The sequence below is a fragment of the Condylostylus longicornis genome, unplaced genomic scaffold (assembly GCF_029603195.1).
Source record: "Condylostylus longicornis isolate FDR11 unplaced genomic scaffold, ASM2960319v2 ptg000028l, whole genome shotgun sequence".
In the NCBI taxonomy this organism is placed as follows: Eukaryota; Metazoa; Arthropoda; class Insecta; order Diptera; family Dolichopodidae; genus Condylostylus; species Condylostylus longicornis.
In genome coordinates, this window is record NW_026577997.1 from 1,011,936 (window position 1) to 1,032,690 (window position 20,755).

General features: G+C 24.2%; 1 protein-coding gene across 4 annotated transcripts in view; it reads left to right on the forward strand.

Moving 5' to 3' along the window:
• Positions 1-20,755, forward strand: part of LOC129607748 (TWiK family of potassium channels protein 7-like) — a 293,642-nt gene that overhangs the window by 143,957 nt on the left and 128,930 nt on the right. The window contains exon 4 of one of the 4 annotated variants that reach the window (XM_055518922.1): positions 10,435-10,552. The exons of 2 other annotated variants lie outside the window; for them this stretch is intronic. The gene's annotated coding sequence lies outside the window, so the exon portion shown is untranslated. Of the gene's footprint in view, positions 1-10,434; positions 10,553-12,416; positions 12,467-20,755 lie in introns of those variants that run through there. One more of the 4 variants, XM_055518924.1, reaches the window with a different exon arrangement.

A 20,755-nucleotide genomic window follows, 5' to 3' on the forward strand; every position in this document is an offset into this window, starting at 1 on the left:
GAAAATGTTAACCGGTACTTCAACATAAAATTATTTAAAAAATTTAAAACATAATTTTTTCTCTTTAAAATCAAGTGTTACAGTGTAATGGAATGAAGGTGATCAAAATAATTTCGTGTAGAACTTTAGATTGCATATCTTTAGGAAGAATGAGTAATAAACTATTATGTGCTTTTTGATAGTTTAATATTTCCTTATAATGAAAAGATATACCAATATGTTCCAATAAGGTTTTGAATTCAATAATGGTAATTCTAAGAAACAATAGTACAACGAACTTAAACATAGGTTGAAGCTAAAGGAATCGACAACAAGCTGGGGAAAATGAGAGAACATTTGTAAAGTTGCAACTGATATAAAAAGGTATTCAAAAATCAAGTGCAAAAAAAAACTTAAGTAAGTAAAAACTTTGTTACTAAGAAGTAACAAAGCTTATTAAGTACGAATCATGGTTAACGCGAAACACTTTCTAAATTTTACAAGTAATCATCAACAGATGCCTTAGATGAATTAAGGTTTTTTGTGAAGCATGTATCGGTATTCAAACGAGAAGAAAGTGAAAGTGGATGATTTATAGCATTAAACACAGTACGCAACACAGTATCACTAAACTCAAGCTGAAGATATTTTTCTTCAACAAAATAAAATTAATCGAAATTTTCATATCTTATTCATTTTATAGAATCAACTATATTCTCAACAATTTCTAAATTAGTATTTGAAAACAATGTTTGTACTTCTGGTCAACAATTAATTCCGAAAAGAAATGTTAAATCAAGAGGTTGTATGTTTCTGTAAAATTTAAACCAGAAGTAGAGTGGAAAATATTTTGGAAACATTGCTTTTCCGCTTTAAATTTTTTTTCAAATTTTGGTTTTTAAACATGTTAAATAAATTTTTTCGTGTTTTGTTTGCACACAAAATAAGACTGAAAAATATGACTTTATATTTTAAAGAACAGAGAGAAGAACATGATATGTTAAAAAATATTTTTCATAGAAGCTGGAATAGAATAATAATATAGTTGGTAGCACATTACCTGTACGGTTAACAACATATGTATATATGTATAAATACATGGCACTTCAAGCGCACACCCGAAATGTTTTAACACAATAACGGTTTTACGGTGTTCTTTTGTGTCTTTTTATGTTTTTTTTTTAAAGAGAAATTTATTAGAATTCTTGATGTAGGAGAGACAAAACTAACGGTAAACATAAAATCTTCATAAATGAAATTTTTTTTGTATTCTTTTATCATATGTATACAAAATAATTAAGTAAACATGGTACTCAACTCTCTTTTTTGGTTTGCTAAATTTTTCTTTTTTTCTTGTTTTAAAAAATATAAAAATAACAAAAGGATTATGCTCTCATTTCTGTTGGGTTGTGTGTTCTTATTTTTTTTGTTTGTTTTGTAATGATGATGGTGATGATAATGATGGTGTTGATTTCTTTAATAACGGATGAGAATGTAAAAACAAAATTATTTTTAAGAATAAATAAGTGAGTTTTCTTTGTTTAAGATATACAGTGAATTAAACAGGAAAAATAATTAAATGTAAGAAAGCTATCAAGTTAATGAATTATTTTTGTGTTTCAATAATATTAGTAAGAACACTCTGCAGAAGAAATGCGATGGTGTACCATTAAATTATTTTCATATTTGTAATAAAATGTTTGTTCGTCAAAAATCGTTCTAAATTTTTATTTAAAAAAAAAACAAATGAAAATTTCAATTTGAGTGGTGATCCTCACAATAATTTTAAAGTCTATAGTTTTCAAAACAAATTTTTTCATTCGCAAACAAGTCGGGATTGTTGGAACAAGGGTTGAGTGTCGAAAATCTGTGGACTGGTTATTCGATCCCGGTGGATTACGACATATTAATTTCGAAAAGAAAAGTTTGGGAAGTAGCCCTTTGGGGGTGAGGTCTCTCTATTTACACTGATAATTCTAAATTATCCAGTTTGACTAGGGCAGGAGTATTTTGTGAGAAAATGGGACTGGACATGTTTGTCAGGGTGCCGTTCTACAGTAGTGTATTTCAGGCCGAGATGATTGACGATGGCGGGCGGTGTGTCAGCTGAGGTCATCATTATTTATGTGGGAATATTAAAAAGAATACTCTGCAGAGAAGACTCAAACCGATATCCTTTTTGGCAGGAGAGCAGGTTGATGATTAGAAGCATAGTTTTAATAAATTCTATTTTTAAAAACTCAATATTAAAATAATATCTTGTCTTAAAATTTCATGTATTTACTTTGTCCAAGCTACCTTCAAGTCTCTCAAATCACTGTATATACACCACACAACCAAATATTTAATATGATTAAGAATCTGTTTTTTGAAATTTATTAAAAACACTAAAAACTTAAAAATCTAATTTTCTTAAAAGAAAACGAAAAATAACGGCACTACAGATTTAAAATTATTCTTGCAATTCATACACTACGACTATTATACACCTACCTACACCTACTTGGAATACAAGAAAAAAAAAGATATAAAGAATGTTTATTTTTGAAAAATGAAAAAAAGAAAAAAAAAAAAAAAAATGATTTATAGAAAAATGTTAACGGTAAATAAAATTAACTTGAAAATATATTTCTTTCTCTTTCACATTCATTTGTCTTCTTCTTCTTCTCCATCTTCTGCTCTTATTATCTACTTTAATTTTCTTATATTCTTTCCCACCACCATAAAATTCTTTTACTTAACACTGTAAAATTAATTAAATTTTTTCACTCCTAACCAATAAACAAGACTTTCTTAACAGATTTCCCGTAAACATAAATGTACTCTAGCTTCTAGCATACCCAAGATCACATAATATTATTTATGTAGAAAAAAAATATAAGTATAAATATTAATATAAATATGTGTAAATTACAAGTATTTAAACGACTTACTAGTCTTATACAAATAATTTTTTTATTTTATACTCATATAAGCCCGTAATATTATTAATTTACCTATACATACACGTGCATAGATACATCCATAGATACATACATACACGTGCAATGCGGTAGAAGAAAAAAATTTTCACGTCTATTTACTTACGTTGCTTTTATATTTTAGCATCATAGTGATGCTGTTCATTCCCATCTTTAACATTAATTGCTACATACGTCGTATAACATACACATACATTTTTTTCTACATTACTATAAATTTCTGTATGGACGTATGTATGTAACCCGCAATATATTTAATTTTTCTTTTGTTTCCTTAAATGAGGTGAAATTCAATTGATATTAATATGGAATTCATATTATGTAGTACATAATGTTGTTTACATTACATACAGACTTAACGTTATGTAAGTGGGATACGTGTGTATGTCCTTAAATTTTTATGTTTTATTTTGATATAATGGTGCACATTACATTTTTTTGAATTATTACATTTAGTATACAACATGATTTTTGTATCTTGTTTCCTTTCTGGGTTACTGGAATAATTTTTAATCTGAACCCGATATACTGTACTACATATATACTTGTGAAGTGGGTAGGTAAGGCTGGTGAATGTTATATAAAGTGAACATAAAATTTTTTTTTAAGTAATATATCATGTAAATTAAGAGTTTAATTCAACATATATGTGACACGTGTCACGTGAAAGATTTTCACCATAAATATTTTTTCTTTGTGCTTAAGAATATAAGCGGGAAAATATTGAAATGAAAAAATGCCACAAAATTATGTTCTTTGTATTAAAAAAAAACATTGTATTGTAAATTGTTTTTTGGGCCACCTATAACAATATTACAAGAGGCTAAAACAAATACATGTATAAGGCGCATTACGTTCGAATTCCTTAAATTTAGCCACATGAAAAATATATTCCAATTTATAATATACCTATAGCTAAAAGGCAAATTTGATTTTGAAAACAATGTGTAATAATTTATAGAGCGTTGGATTTGAAAAAAAAAAACGCATAATTTACAGGGCACTTAGTCAAGCTGTCATATTAAAAGATTTAACAATAAAATATTAAAATAAAATTATGTACGATCTCAACACATTTTTCATTGAAAATCGGAGAAACAGATGACGATTTATTTAAGAAACAAAAACCATGTATGTAGATATTCGAGTACTGAATTACATTATAAATTTATGATATTGTGATAATCCGATAACTTGTACATATTTTGGCTTAATAATGACCTTATAGTTGTTAGTAAATAAATTTTAAACTTATACGTAATATTTAAAAGCGTTTATTGAATTTTAAATAACACCTTAAAGAAATTCATACATTGTTATAAAAACGTTGAGGAAGCGAAAATAAGAGTTCCTTTGAACCGTTTGTGAGATTTTCTAATTTATGGAATTTTGGCCAAAATAAACAGAGACAGAGCTGATATAGTTACATGAACGATGAAATTTCTAAAACAGAAAAATTCTTTTGGTTGCATACAAAAGTTAAAGAACTAAAAAAAGTTTTGCGGGGCCCTTTTTCATATTAATAATATTAAAAAAATATTAGCAAAAAACAACACCCAAAATTTACCGAAAAATTTCTTTTATACTTAAACATCATTTTATGAAATACTTTATATTTCACTTGTCACATGTTCTGAAACATCTATTCAAGTGAGAGGTTTTTCACACGCGTAATCTAATATTATGCTTTTTACGTCTTTATGAAGCTGAAAAAAACATAAAAAAATAAAGTTAAGAATACATTACTCAAACCTCAACGAAAAGAAAAGGCCATGGAATCTAAATATTTTGTTTTTATATTAAGAAATTTTCGAATCGACCGAAAATATTGAATTCAACTTCAAATGAAAACAAAAAAGAAAGGAAAATAAAATAAAAAAATATTATTTTCTATTTTCTCGATTCATATTTTTTATTAAGTTTTTCCAGTAACTTGTAGATCTTACTCTAATATTTTCATCGAAGAGTGGTTTTTTGCAGCATTGATTTAAAAGAAAAATATTCCTCCTACAAGATATTTTTTCAATATATGTATTTATGTATGTATGAATGTGCAATATAAAATTCTCAGTATATCTTTAAGAAACAAAACTTTTTCATTTTTCTGTATATTTAATACTAGGGTCATAATACCGTATAAAATAATTCCCTTTAATTCTTTATATAGGACATCTATAAGAAATAAAGAAATACAATAAAAACAAAGAAAGAAGACTTAAGCAAAAAAAAAAAAAAAAAAAACAAAAATAAAATTCTAATTTTTTTTTGCTTCTCTTTATTTTTATTTTATTTCAATTATTTTTTTTGTAAAATATTACGAATGTTTTCACATATTTTCACACATTATTATTTACAATTCGTTGCTTTATAAATTTCCTGATATGCTGATGATAGTTTTTGTAACAAAATATTGATAAAACATAATAATATAATAAAAATAAGTTATACTTGCATATTTTTAGGTAATTTAGTAATAATAATAGAAATAATGATATTTTATATTTGTTTTCCATTTTCTTTTTCTACCATTACGAATATTCTTTCATTCTCTATCTCATTATTATTCTAATTCTTTCCCTCATAATAATTTTGTTTTATAAATGAATTTATTACTTTATTTTCGGTTAAAATGAAAAATTGTATTTTAGTATGCACTCGTAATATAAACCAAAATGCACACATTTTAATAGGAAGGATTCAATAGTAAATGTAATTTACACCTATTAGACATACAATCTATAATATACATAATAATTAATTGACTACATACTTTTAAGGGAAAAGACTTAATTGATATGATTTAATAAAATCATAGAGAAACTAGCAATTCTAAACTAGTTTATATTAAAATTGTTTTAAAATCATATTTTCTTGTTTAACTTCGAAAATATCATTGATTAAGGATGAATTTATAGCCATATGCTTCAGGAAATTATAAAATCTGTATTGGTTTTAAAATAAATTTTGTGAGTAAATTTTTATCTTTAATGTATTATGTTGAACTCATAACTTTATTTTTCGTTGTATATATTGTTATATATTAATTCATAGTATAGATAAGGGGTAGTACCATCAATTTTTGTTAACAACAATAGTATTAGGAAAAGGCCATAGGCTTCTGAAATTAGGAATATGTAATTATAAAGGCTGTGAAAAGCAATCTCCAACATTTAATTATTGTGAAACATTCATAACAAGCTTCGTTGTTGTTTGCCATTTCTGCTTTATTAATTTAAAAAAAATATATTTATTTAAAACTTCATTTTTGGCAAATTTAACGATTTGAATTCAACATTTCCTACACAAATATTTTTAAAATAAAGAATATATATTTTAATTTAAGGTTAAAAATAAAATTCAATATAAATTATTCTTCTACAGACATTATTATAATATACTCTTATATAATAAACAAAAGAAAAATGTTTTTGTACCAAAAATCTCTTAAAAAATGGAAAGATTTTTTTTTTATTTTATTATAAATATGCATGAATATTTGCATATTATTTTATATTTGCACACATGTATGTACTTCCTATGTTATTATAATATACTTTGATTTTTAAACATCAGAGCAAATAGATAATAAATAAATCTTCTCCTGACAGGATATTAATCTCATGAAAGAGATCTCAATTAACCTCTCACTTAAAAAAAAAGTATCCACCAGAAAAGAATCCTTTTACTAATGTTGATTTATACTCAAGAAAAAAATTATGTATGTATGTAAAAATGCATGCAACAGAACAACAAACCCATGCGAAATTCAAACATATAAAGGATAATATATGTAATATATACTAATAATGAAAGGTTATGTACAGCTCATTAACAATAACAATAAAAAAAAGGAAAGGTAGGAAAACAAAAAGAAAAAAACAACTATTTTTTTCAAATATTACTATATTGTTAGTTATATAATATTTTCTGTTTTATTTAGTTGAACAACGTGTAACAATACCCAATACTAATATAATACGCCCCCAAGTTCGATACTGAGACAAGCAACATATAGTAAAACTTAAAAAAAAAACCTAATAGCTATGATCAAAATTTTTCCACAGAATTCAATTTCATCTGTTCGCAATGTAATTATTATTAATGCAAACAAATTCTTGCGCTATTCAATATTAAGGTCAAAAATACAATCCTGGTGAACATACATTTTCTACAACTCAAAATACCTCAAAAATAATTCAGTTCATTTCAAAATAAATATGAATTTTTATGGCAAAGCTTTTAGCAGCCATTGATAGAATAATACCTTGCACCTCTTTATTTTTATCTAAGTTAGACGCTTTACATGGAAATACATGAATATACGGTGAGATAGATCGGCAGACCAATAAAAGTATTGCTGAAATTTAGTAATTTTCTAACAAAAGAAGTATACATGTCCATTGAAAATTCGAAATTCGGAATTTTGTGTAAATAAAACATCTCATTTGTCTCATTGTCGCTATATAACAAGTATGTCAAATAAATGCAAAATACGTATTACTTAATTTAACTAACAAAATTGACACATATTTTATTTTAATTTTTAAATACATCGCACTGGATTTTTTACCTCTATCGCACTGGATTTTTAGAAACACTCTGTAAAAAATCTTCTTTACTAATAATTATTCTAAATAAAATATGTGTATATATACGTGTATATAAATTAATATAATAAATTCTCTTTTTTTTCGTTTTTTGAAAATTTAATATCCTATCAAGTAGAATATTCAAGTATAAGACCACAAATAAAGTACTATTCCAACACACTTCAATATTAAAAAACCTAGATCTTTGTATATTTTCCTTATAGACCCATATATTATAAAGAATAATTCAATTTTTAGTTGTTTTATTCATATTGTTAATTATATTAAAATTAATTCTAAGGACCTTTTCTGTATTATTGTTTTATTTATTATATTTTTTTTTCCATGATTTATTTGTTATTTATATGAAATCTCATATTTTTATTTTGTATTTTTATTTACTTTTTTTATTATACATACATATATATGTATATTTTTCCCAAAATTAAATATTTTTTTGGTATCAGATGTCGTATTTTTTTATGTTGAAGCCTAATCGTATTCAAAAGGATATATGTATTAATTATACACTAGTGATTACATAAGTTGAAATTGAATATGAGAATAATGTAAAGGGTTTTAGAGAAGAGTAGATGAAAATTATAGCAGATAGTTAGAAATATTGTATATTTGTGCTCAGTTATGCTATGTGAGAGCTTAATGCACTTACATGAACTGGTAAACGAACTGTAAAATGTTTTAGGATGATAAAGAAGAAACATGAAGTTGTCCTAATTTTTGCTTTAAAGGTAATACATAATTTAAAATGGTTGAAATTGAATGGTAGTATACGTATTTTTCAATGAAAATAAGCCTTTACTGATTTACAAAAGCCTTCAACTGTATTATATTCGAAATTTTCATCACATAAGAAAAGAAATATAAAAAATGAGATGTGTTAAAGAAATGAATATGTGATCATGTTTTATTTCTTCATTAATTAAATATGTGATCATAAGAGCGATGGCACGAAAGTTCGATTTTAAGCCAAAAAATTTCGTTGAACCGTAAGTAAAAAAAAAAAAAAACAAAATTATTATTTTGTATATAGAGAAAGCGTGATATTTTATAAATTTCTGACAGAATTGTAATATTAGAAATAACGACAAATTTCTGCTGATTCGTAACTTGCAACAAAGTTCCTAAAGAAAACTAAAAGGAATTTAGTTTATAAATTCTACCGTGCATACCTTACACGCCTTTAGATCTATTGATTATTCTATTTTCGTGTGTGCCTTATACAGATGCCGTGATACCTTTTACACTTCCTGAATAATATGGGCAATAACAAAAACAATGGGCGATAATACGTATACTACAAATATCATAATATACTTTACTAACATAATATACGCATATAAATAAATATTTTGATATATTTTTATGTTGGTAGGTTTACATTGCCAATCCATATATGGCCAACCACATAAATTTAATTTAATTGATAAGGGTTTTATTTACCGAAACATTTTGAAAACCTTCTTTCTTATCTATTAAGTTAACACAACAATATATCTTCAACAAAAAAAAAAAAAACCCATTTGCTGATCCTAGTTTTTTTGTTACTTTTGGTTGAGAATTCTATTGAAATTTTGGTTTTATTGTCCGACAAAAATCTTATAATAATTTTTTTTATTTGTTTTTCAGTTTTTCCTTTTTTTGTTTTTGCCTCCCTCATTTTTACTTTAAAGTGAACTTTACAGCAAGTATTTTACCTAAATATGTTTGCAGATTGCTTTTGTTTTTTTTTTTTTTATTAAAGTTAGAAAGCCAAAATATACTTTTAAATAAAGTAAAGTTATCTACCAAAACCAACATAATTCTGTTCAACAATTCATTTATTTGTTGCTTTATTACTAAATTTTATATAGGAATATATGAAAGAAAATGGAGATATTTTCATACATACGAGTTAGTTTTTCGAAAGCTTTTAGGCCTTACAATAAGTATATTTATAAGGATAAGGATAAGTGTATTTTTTAATATTATTATGATAACTCTAGGTCCAGAATTATTATATTATTCCCTTGAATTTTAGAGTACATAGTGAAGTAATATAAAATAGTGTGAACTAAGTATGAAAGTTGCTATTTAAAATCCATGAATTAGCTATGAAATAGCAAATCATTTGAAGAAATCGAGACATCTTAGTCTATATATATTAGTGTTGCTATTAAAAAACATAACTTTAAACTTTATTAACGCTATAATATCTGCATAAAATACAAAAACCCAATCACTTCTGCCCCTAAGGTTAAAGGTCATTACTTAAATTATAGCTTGTTATCATTCCAAGATCTTGAAGAAGATTAGTTCAAGTTACGGTCGAATTTCAATAATAAAACAAATAATTTCTATGTTTATCTGATTTAATTATCTAAATTTAAAGTTATAATATGAAACTTGATCTACCTTTATTATTAAAAAAAAAGAAAAACGGAATCACAAATTGCAATTATTATATCAACATGCTTCACAAAATCAATCTGAACTTCTTAAATTCACATGTTCTTTTTCATTGCCCAACCATTTTGTTTTGGGACTAATATTCCATGATTGTTATTAAAAAAACAAGAAAACTTTTCAATGTAAGTTACACAATATGTGCAACCTTTTCTTGTTTTCTCGATCTCCAATCTCTATATTTATTCTTTTTGATAATTTTTTTTTATATTTTTCTCAATTTGTGTATATAAAAACAAACTCATATCAGAACCAGTAATAACCATGGAACTTGTCAATCTGTCTCTGTCGTACTTAGTTCTAAACCTATTCCATTTTTTTATTATTTTTATTAACATCAATCCATATTACACTTGAGATCCTTATGTATTTTAATGTTTTCTGTTATTTCCTCGATTTCATAAATTTACAACTTTTTTCAGATTCTTTCCTTCAAATCAACAAAAGAAACAACAGTAAAAAAACACAAAATCAAAGGAAAAACATGAAATAATTTTTTTTGTGTGTATCTTCCTCATCCCTACAAGAATACCATTTTGGGTATGTTGAACCATAAAATAATATAATACAAGGATACTGTAAAAAAAAAAAAAAAACACAACGAACACAATGGGCAAAATAAGGAAAATATATTTTCAATCCTAATAAAATTAATATTACTACAAAGAGAAAAAGCGGATAATAAATTCATAAAAAAAAAAACAGAAAATGATTTATTTTTCTTCAGAAAAGGGGAAAAACAAGTAAAAAAAAAACAATTTATACACAAATTTTTACAACACATAATTTGATCAAAAGTTCTATATTGAATACGAATAGATGCCGTTAAAGAGACTAATTTTAAAATATTTGCAAAGCTAAGTATCAAGCTCATATGACTAACTTGAGTATCAACTAAGACTAGATATCAAGTTCGTTGATTGGACTCCTCCTGTTATCGCATAATAACGCAATCTAAAAAATCCATGAGCCGAATCACAATTTCCTCGAATATTTATACATTTTAAACTACTTTTGAAATATTTTCATGTGATAAAACTAAAAAATTATTAAATTATAAATTAGAAATTTTTCTAAGAACGCAAAAGTTCGCATGACTGATTTGTTATCTTTTTAACAATATAATGCAAGGCTATATTTTCATTATTTCTATTCAATTTGTTCTTGGCAACTTTACACTTCGTTATACGGAAAATTCTACTAATCTAAAATTGTAAAACTTTTCAGGGTGTCATAAGTACGTATTTTGATTGAAACTTTAGCGAGTGAGCTTTATCGAATGTCCTTTCTTACAGGTTTCTACATTTTGACATCTTCATATATATTTTAATATAGTATTTACACTGGGTAGAAAAAGGAGTACAAGATAGTAAGCTAATATTTCGTCAACAATTGCTATAATTAAATCTTTCAATTATGATTGTGTCATAAAACGAACGCAAATTTTACAAATATTTCCCAAACAATTAAAATTTACGTCAAATGATTTAAATAATTATTAAAATTAACTACTTTAAGTTTTTAGTTTTAGGCTTAATTTAAGATTAAATAAAATTGTAATTGAATTTTTTGTAAAAAATAAAATGTGTTTAAAAATAACAATATTTCAATCAGAAATCATTTTTCGGCTTTGGGTTATGGTCAGATTACTTAATTTTGTCTTTTCTTTTCACAATTTTTATTTTTTGTAATTAATTAAAAAAAGAAATTTAAATTATAATTCAATTAGAAAGCGAAAACAATTTCAATTAACTCAAAGCGAAAATATTATGAAAACTTAAGGTTTGTTATTTAAAAATAAAGTCTGTTTTAACTTTAAATTTTCATAAAGGGCTACATATGTACGTATGTAGGACAATATTAAAAAGCTCATACGTAAATATTTATAAACACGAAACAATTTTTTGAAATTAACATTGTCAAATTGTGAAGTTTCCTTTTCCTATCGTTTCTGTCTTTAATTTAATTATATGAAAAAATTTATGAATTGCTTAAATTTAGCTGAAAGAATATTTTCATTTAATAAAAAAAATACTTGAATATTCATAATAAAAATAATGTGATAAAATAATTTTGATAATAAATTCTTTTATAATAATTTATTCTCGTATAATTAAAAAAGAGAATTACAATAAAATTCGCTTAAAAAAAGTTTACCGTGAAATTGAAATTGAGTCAAACAAAATGTAATTAAAAGAAGGTATATAAAAAGAGCAGTTAATAAGATGAAGAATGGTGTAACGGTTATAGGTACGATAACATGAGCTGTTTCCTAATGAAAAAAACATGTGTGATTATTTAATAACATTTGCAGTGTTGAAGTACTAATGGTATTAATTTTATAAAATTTTAATAACGGCAATCCCGATAAAATTTTTAAAACAGTTCAATATTATATTAATAAATTCAGTAGAATTAAAAAAAAATCAAAAGGGGAAGATGGAAAACACTATGGTAAATACACAATATTTTATCATCTTTGCATATTATTATTATTATTATATCTGTTATTATCATACAGTATCCTTGAGATAATATTATAGTTCACACAACTTTATCATATATTTTTACGTTCCCAATACAATATGTATTTGATATGCACACATATATACATATATATATATATATATATATATATATATATATATATGTATATATATAACATATAAAAATTAAATACTTTTTAAGTTATCGACCTTGATAAACTATTATAATAATAAGATTGAACAGAAAAATTGTTTAAAAAAAAATATAGGGAGTGAACCACAATTTTCAGTAAATGAAAACTATAGCGAAAAAACCGTTCGCGTGATGACGTGTTGAGCCTCACACAGGAAAATTAAAAAAGCAAATACACACTTTTCCGGAAAATAACTAGAAATTTTAAGGAGGACAAAAACAGGAATGATTATTTCAGTAATTGTGAAAAGAAATCAACAACATATGAAAATTTAGAAAGCTGTTCTGATTCAATGCACAACACACTTTTACCCTGACCTGGAATATTTAATAAATTATTAATTAATCGCCAGCATGCTGTACTACATATTACAAAATCACCACAAATTATAAGCTTTTATATAAGTTCGTTGAAATTTTCCATTATCATTCAGAATTTCTTTTAAATCTACAAAATAAATTTTAACAATTCATATCAATTCAAGCTACAATATCTTAAAATTCTTCTTTAAATTCCTAATAAAATCAATTATCAGTAAAGTTCCTAATAAGTTCTGCATTATTATTTCCATTTATTGACATATATTTTATTCTAGTTCATTATCCAATACTTTTAAAGAAACATTCATACAATAAGGATAAAAATTATATTTTTCTCACTTTTTCTATTATTCCTATTTTTTATACTAAAGCAAACAATATTATTCTGGTTTTTGGTTATTCTACTTCTTTTTTTATCTTAACTTTTCTTGAAAGAATAAAAAAGAAAACTTTGCACTCAAATAACACTTTTTGATTAAATCATTATAACTTAACTCTAAAAATTATGAAAGAAAATGAAGAGAATTGTTATTAAAATGGTAAAAAACATACATATATATTTTGGCACTAAAACACAAATTCTTCACACATGTAAGCTATCATATATACCTTCATATAAATCTCAAATGAGATGATGTGAGGTGAATAATCATTTTAAGGATATAATATGAAGATTTAAAAAGTAAAGTATACCAGGCCTCTCCTTGTATGTTATAAAAACATTTTTATCTAAAAATAAAATTTTCTTAAATGGTCACATATTTGAAAATAGTTAGTTGTAGGCATTGCAGGTGATTTGGGGAGAGCGACGGTGGTGATTTAAGTAGAATACACTATAGTCCTTAAACAGATACAAAGGGAAAACATCATATTATTATAATGTTATACGATGGTATATAATTGAGTGTGTAGGGTTTCTGAATAACAAAAAAAAATATGGTTGAAAAATTCAAAATTTTCTCTTTTCTCGAGTCTACTTTCGCATATATCTAAATGATACATACATATTATATTTGTTATTATTTTTTAAGAGGTTTTTTTAAGGATATTTGAGAATATTAAGGACATTTATGTGATAAGAAGTTCAAGATTTTTAAAAGTGCGTTGAGGTACGCACAAATATTGAAGGTAGATGAATTTTTCATGAATAATTCTTTTGTTACAATACAAAATTTCTTTATTTTACTTATATAGATAATTTTTTGTGTATTTGTGTGCCTTAGTATTATACGAATACATGAAAAGAAAAATATTTAGGTAAATTTCTATGTCAATTTATAAATACCCTGCATTTAAAAATATAGAAATATAGATCCTTTCTGCACTAGTTTAAGAATTACCAGAAAATTTCATCCTAATGTAAGGAATAACAAATAATTTTTTGTGAAGTTTTACCAACGATTTCTTTTGAAAAAATATAAATAAACCTTTTGGTAAATAAAGATCAAAATCATATAACTTCTGTGTAGACAAGTTGTGGTGTCAAGCTGTAAGAATACCACAAATATACCGTAGTATTCCACAAAAGAGAGATACAATATTTAAAATTCAATAGTAAGAAGAATTTTTCCAGTTAAACAATATTGTTCAAAAGCTTTCGACAAGATTTTAAATAATATGCTTATATATTTAAATATTGTATATATCTCATAAATTTTATTGATAATTTATCTTAAACTCTGAATGTAGGGTATAGAAATCTCATCAATGAAATATAAATGAATATTAGATATAATATCTATAGGTATACATAAATACTCGTAAAATATGTGTGATATGTTTTTTTAAGTAGATTGAGTGTAAATTGTGAATTGCTTCTAAGGGTTAATTTAGAATAAATTGTGCATAAAATTATCGTTTTTCTCCTTAATTTCCTATATATTTGAGACTGTTATTCTGCCAATGTATTCATAACATATTTTTTGCGTTAATATCTCTTTTATGTTTCAGTTTTTTCGGTTTTGCTTAGCATTGTATGAACTGATAGTCACATGATGTTTTTTTTGAATTTTTTAATAGATTTCCAATTTTGCTGTTTTCTTTCGATTTCGTCTTTATATATTAGTTTCTTTTGGAATAGAAAAAGAGTAATACTGATGTTATGCTCAAATTTATTTGAAATTGGTAGCATTAAATATTGAATTTCATGTATAAAAAATAGAATTTTGCTTTCTTCTAGTAAATAAGAAAAATGAAATGAATAATTCTTTGATATAAGAATACTAAAGTTATCAAATTCTAAGTGAGAGGAATAGTTAAAATTACTTGAAATTAGAAGTTTAATCTATAAATAAAAATTATATAAAAATTATTTATAATGTTAAGGCTACTTCAATTTTAAACGATGGGCTTCTTTATTTTTAAAATGAGAACATTTATATTTTAATATACGTAATTAAAATCAAATTTTTATAAGTGGAAATTTTCTACAACATAAATATAACTTTTTAATTATTATTATTTTCTTTTATTATCATAGATGCATCCAACTTCAGCAAAAAAAATTTGAAATATCAGATTAAAGTTTATTTTAATGAGATAAAAAACCTTTTTTTTAAATCCATTTAAAGTAAAAAAAATATAATAGAGTATCTTTTTACCAAAAACTCAAAGTCAAATTATAAAACCGTTAATGATAATCAGCTTTTCTTAATGTAATATTTCCGAAAACTGTTCATGTTTTACCTTAAGTTTTCATTTTCTCCCAAAAAGTACGCAAAACGCGAAAAATCAACAAACAATTCAAGAAAATCTTACAGAATCATCCGATTATTAATTGTAACTTATATAATTAATTTTTAATAAAAACTCAAGTTATTTATGTCGCTATTTCATGATACTAGCAAATTAAATTGATATTTTGAGGCCTTCGATTTTAAAATAAAGTTTCAAAAATATTCACAATTCAAATAAAACTATACCAATTAAAGGCGTGTAAAACATTTTAGTAATTTTAAATTTTTATATTCCCTTGTCTTTTTCGTTTATTTTTTTCTTTATTATTTAATCCTGTTTAAGGTCAAAAAGAATTATGATGATGATGACCTTTCAATCGCGCATACTATGAAATAATTTTGCTATTAAAAATTATTAAAAATAAAATTGATTCCAAGAGATCTGTATATATGAGTATAAAAAGTAAATTATTAAACCGATTAATTTTATGAATAATGAAAAAAAAACTTCCATTACTGTCTTGGCCTCTCATTTCAATTAAATGGGGATTAAAAAGTTTATTTTTTATTTTAAGAAAATTTTTTTTTGAAATAGCGTAGGGTGATTTCCATGGAAATTTTTTATTAATTTTAATAATATAAGATGATAAACTGAGAAATTTCATTAAGAAATTTGAAAATACTAAAGAATACAATATTTCTGAGAATATAATTCCTTTCAGAACAACAAAATTAAATATAAATAACGATTGAATCTCTGTCGAGGTATTTCATTTAATTTTTTGTTATGGATAAAATTGTTGCCCCGAATCCAGTTTTGCAGCAACGTCAATCATAATTCGAGATTTTAACTCAATTAAAATGTGAAGAACAAAAAATAGCGAATTTCTTAAGTTCTCTTTCATATTTTTTGACGAAATAATGTATAATGCGTATTTTTCGCCTCTAGTTATTATTCAACGACATGAAAAAAAAAATATCCTTGAAAAATTTAAAATGAAACCTAAATAATTCTAATATTTTGCAAAACCTTTAATAATTCTTTCTACAGAATTTATTTACATAATTTTTTTTGTGAAGAAATTCTTGAAATGCTTTTATATCCCATAATATAATAAAAATATCCTCATTCAATAAGGATTAAATTTGAAATAATTTTAACCAAAAAAGAAAAACACAATTTTTTTCATTAAAGTCATAACATTTCCCAATTTTTTTTTTATTTCTGTTTTTGTTCTACTGTGCTGAACATATATTCATTTACAAAAGGCATTTTTATACTTTAAAAGCAAAGAAAGAACCTAATTCAATTTTAAATGTATTGCGGGATATTTAGGTCATTTCACTTTTAAAAACCTCTAAAACACCTACGAAAAATTATACAAAAGATCAGTTAAATGCTGTTTGGTGAAACAATGGTAAAAGAAACAACAACACAAAATACAATGGCGTATGGCAAAGACATCTTTTGAAATTTTTTTGACTATTTGATACAACGCATCTTTGTCTATATAATACGTTCATGTAAACGTAACTCTTTACTCTATTGATCTATATAGGTGGCGACTAAATGATTCTTCTTTTATATCTCAACTACTATTTAAATAAATCCTATAGAGATTTTATTTTATTTTTTCATTTGTATGGTGCACATTCTATGGTTTATATTATTTTTCCTTATATTTCTAATCCTTTTAAATGAAACAAAGAAAGGATAGTATATTTTAACTTTTTTTTATTCAATTTTTACTCACCAAAATTTTATATATATTTTCTTTTTGTTGAGCAATTTTACACCTGGGCTACTAATGAGTGATTTTCGAAGTTAAAAATTTAGGCAATGTTCTGTGATACCGAACAATTATAAATTTGTTGGAGTTGAAGTGCGTATTTTAAACTATTTCGCACGTGTTGATATTAAATAGATTTTATATTAAAAATAGACTTTTTTATTTCTTTTACCAATTCACTTTAGCTTTTCTTTAACTTTATGAGTTTTACTTTCGTGATGAAAGGGCTGCTATGTGACAAGTATTCTTAACTTTATTTAAAAACAGTATACTTAAACTTTTCGCCAATAAATTTTATGACACTACGAGAAGATTTCTTGATACACCCTTTCATTTTTCCATCGATATTTTACTTTATACACAGAATATAACATTAATGGAAAATATAGTCCTTTTTTTTTATTCTTATCCTTTCATTATATATGTATGGGTACCGTTATTTTGTATAATCAATAAGTCGTAAAGAACATATAAAAAATGATTCTGAATATGAGGTTAAAGTGATAGAATGCCTTGAAATGAAAATGAAATGAGAAAATAAAAAAATGTTCGATTCATTCCTTTTTTTTTTTTTCTATGTTTTTCTTCTTAACTCTCTAAAGGTCAGTTAAGCCGATATCATTCACATATCTACCTATTTTGGGTTTTATATATATTCAAAACAGAATGTATATGTTAAAAGGGTTTTTATATAATTCTATTTGTTTCATTACATCCTATAGGATTTATTTGATTTCTGTTGATGTTGATACATGTATAAAAAGTATTTTTTTAACAAAGATTTATATGATGTTCGTTTTCTTTATGTACTGTAAATGTTAATAGCCATACATGCTTGCAAATAAACAGATGTAAAATCGTTTTATGACAGTTAAATTACCCTAGAAAATTTGTTTTTGTTTTTATTTGAAAAATAAAATACAAAATTATTTTGCGTTAATTTCATAATGAACCTAAATGTTTTAAAAACTATTAGAAGTTTGTTTAAAATTTTTGTGAAAGGACGCATGTTCAGACGCCACTAAATTTATTTATAACTCTATTATAAGGAATATATAGGCAATGAACATAGCATTAATCAAAAAGCAGTATCTACATCATTCTAGCATATTTAAAGCTTTAAAAATTTTGCCACAGTTTTGCACAACACGTAGCATACAATAATGCCACATTCTTCCAAAAATCAAGAAAAATTCTATAGTATTCTTTTCATTCTGGTTATTAGAACATTTTGCTAGCCTTGATATCAATCTATATAAGAATAAAGAAGTTCATAGAATTTTGCTATTATTTTAACTGAAATTTTATAAATCAACGAAACCTTATTATTTTACCTTATATTGAATAAAAATAACTTTATTTTCGGTTCACTTTAAGAAGATGACTATGAAGGAAAATCTTCATATAAATAGTAATTTTGTAAAAAAAAATTCTTTAGACTTTCGTAAACATCGGTAATTATAAAACTTTTGTCATTTGAATATTATATTATTATTATGAATTTATTAACAATATGCAAATTCTGTTTATATACATTATATTCAATAATTGAATTTGATGTTCTTTAAAACCTCGAAAAAACGTTAAATATCTAAAATCAAATCTAAGTACACATAAATATTTTCAGCTTGTCGTCAAATATCTTGTTTAAGTTATATTTTTAAATTGGATTGTAATTTATTGTCACATACATATATTTCAAATTTTTTAAATTTCAAAAATAACTTAGTATAATATAATTCAATATACATACATAGCAGATATAATATAATTCAATACATAGTAAATACATAGTACATACATAATACTATACTTTGTACACGATATACATATGTATGTATATCATCTAAATAAATATTTTTTAAATATGATATGTATGGTATATGTGAATCTTTAAGTGCATTTCCAATACGAATAATATGTAATTGTTCTACAAAATCTCGAAAAAATAAAAAACTAACATCATACTAAATTTAACTGAATGACTGAGTGTAACCCATAATTATATGCAAATTACAATTTTTTTATTCCATGTAATACTTTTTTTGAAATTGGAAAATTTTAATGGAAATAAATTATTTTTCAAAATTTTTAATTTGAGTTACGTTTCTAAAAATTGTAAAACAGCTTCTAAATTAAAGTAATTTTTATAATAAAAATATGTCATAAATAAAATTCAATTTTTTTGTGGTCAACTTAATGGGTCTTTTTCTGAGTGTCGAATCACTAAGTGACAATGATATTTTTCGTAAAAGTTGTAAATACTTTATTATAGGCAAAAGTCAATTTTCTTGAATTGGTTTGTGTTTACAATAATAATATCGAACTTTATAAGATAACTATCACTATCACTTAGGAATTCGATTCTCAGAATAAGCACCACTTATTTAATAATTTTAAAATTTTCAAATGGCTTTGACTTTCATTCCTTTTTTGCGACGTGAAAAATGTGGAATTATGTTTTTTTTAGATTATGGGCAAGAGTCAAATAAAATAAGATTTTAAAATTATAATTTCAATAACACTCACACTCTAAACGTTCATATGTTATTTTAAACGAATACTTTTAAAAAAATATTTTATTTGACCTTTATGTAGAATTAAGTTTTAAATAGATAACGTATGATAATATGCATATATTGATAAAAAAAATGCGTATATTTGATCTACTATGATATAAACATTATGTATTCATATATGATTGTATAGAGCATATTTTATATAATTGTATAGAAATACTCGTACTTCCGAGAGTACGGAATTGCTAAATTTCAAGCCAACTACAATATATAACATATAAAAATTAAATGTTCGATAGAATAATGAAATACTCGTATATGTACATATGTATTTTTATTCTATATGCTTAGCATAACATAAAAAATCTAATTATATAGTTTAAAAATTCTGTTAAAGTAAAAGAAAAACCAAGAATATAAAAAAAAGAAACCAAGAAGAAACCGAAGACATAGTAGAAAAAAATATAAAAGGAAACGAGAAAATACCAGATTAAGGATTAAGGAAAATTTCATTATATACATTTTAAAAACATATCGAAAGAGGGGGAACCATATCGTACTTTATATCTTAGCATCTACACATATAATATATTCATACATGAATATAAATTATAGGTATTTATGTTATATATTATGTTATATATGTGGGTAGATGAAACTAACAATTTTTCAATTTTCTTGGAAATTCCATTAGAATTACCGAAATACGATTATTTAAATTCTTCGTTCTCTTCATTTTCTTTTTCTATTAATTTTTGA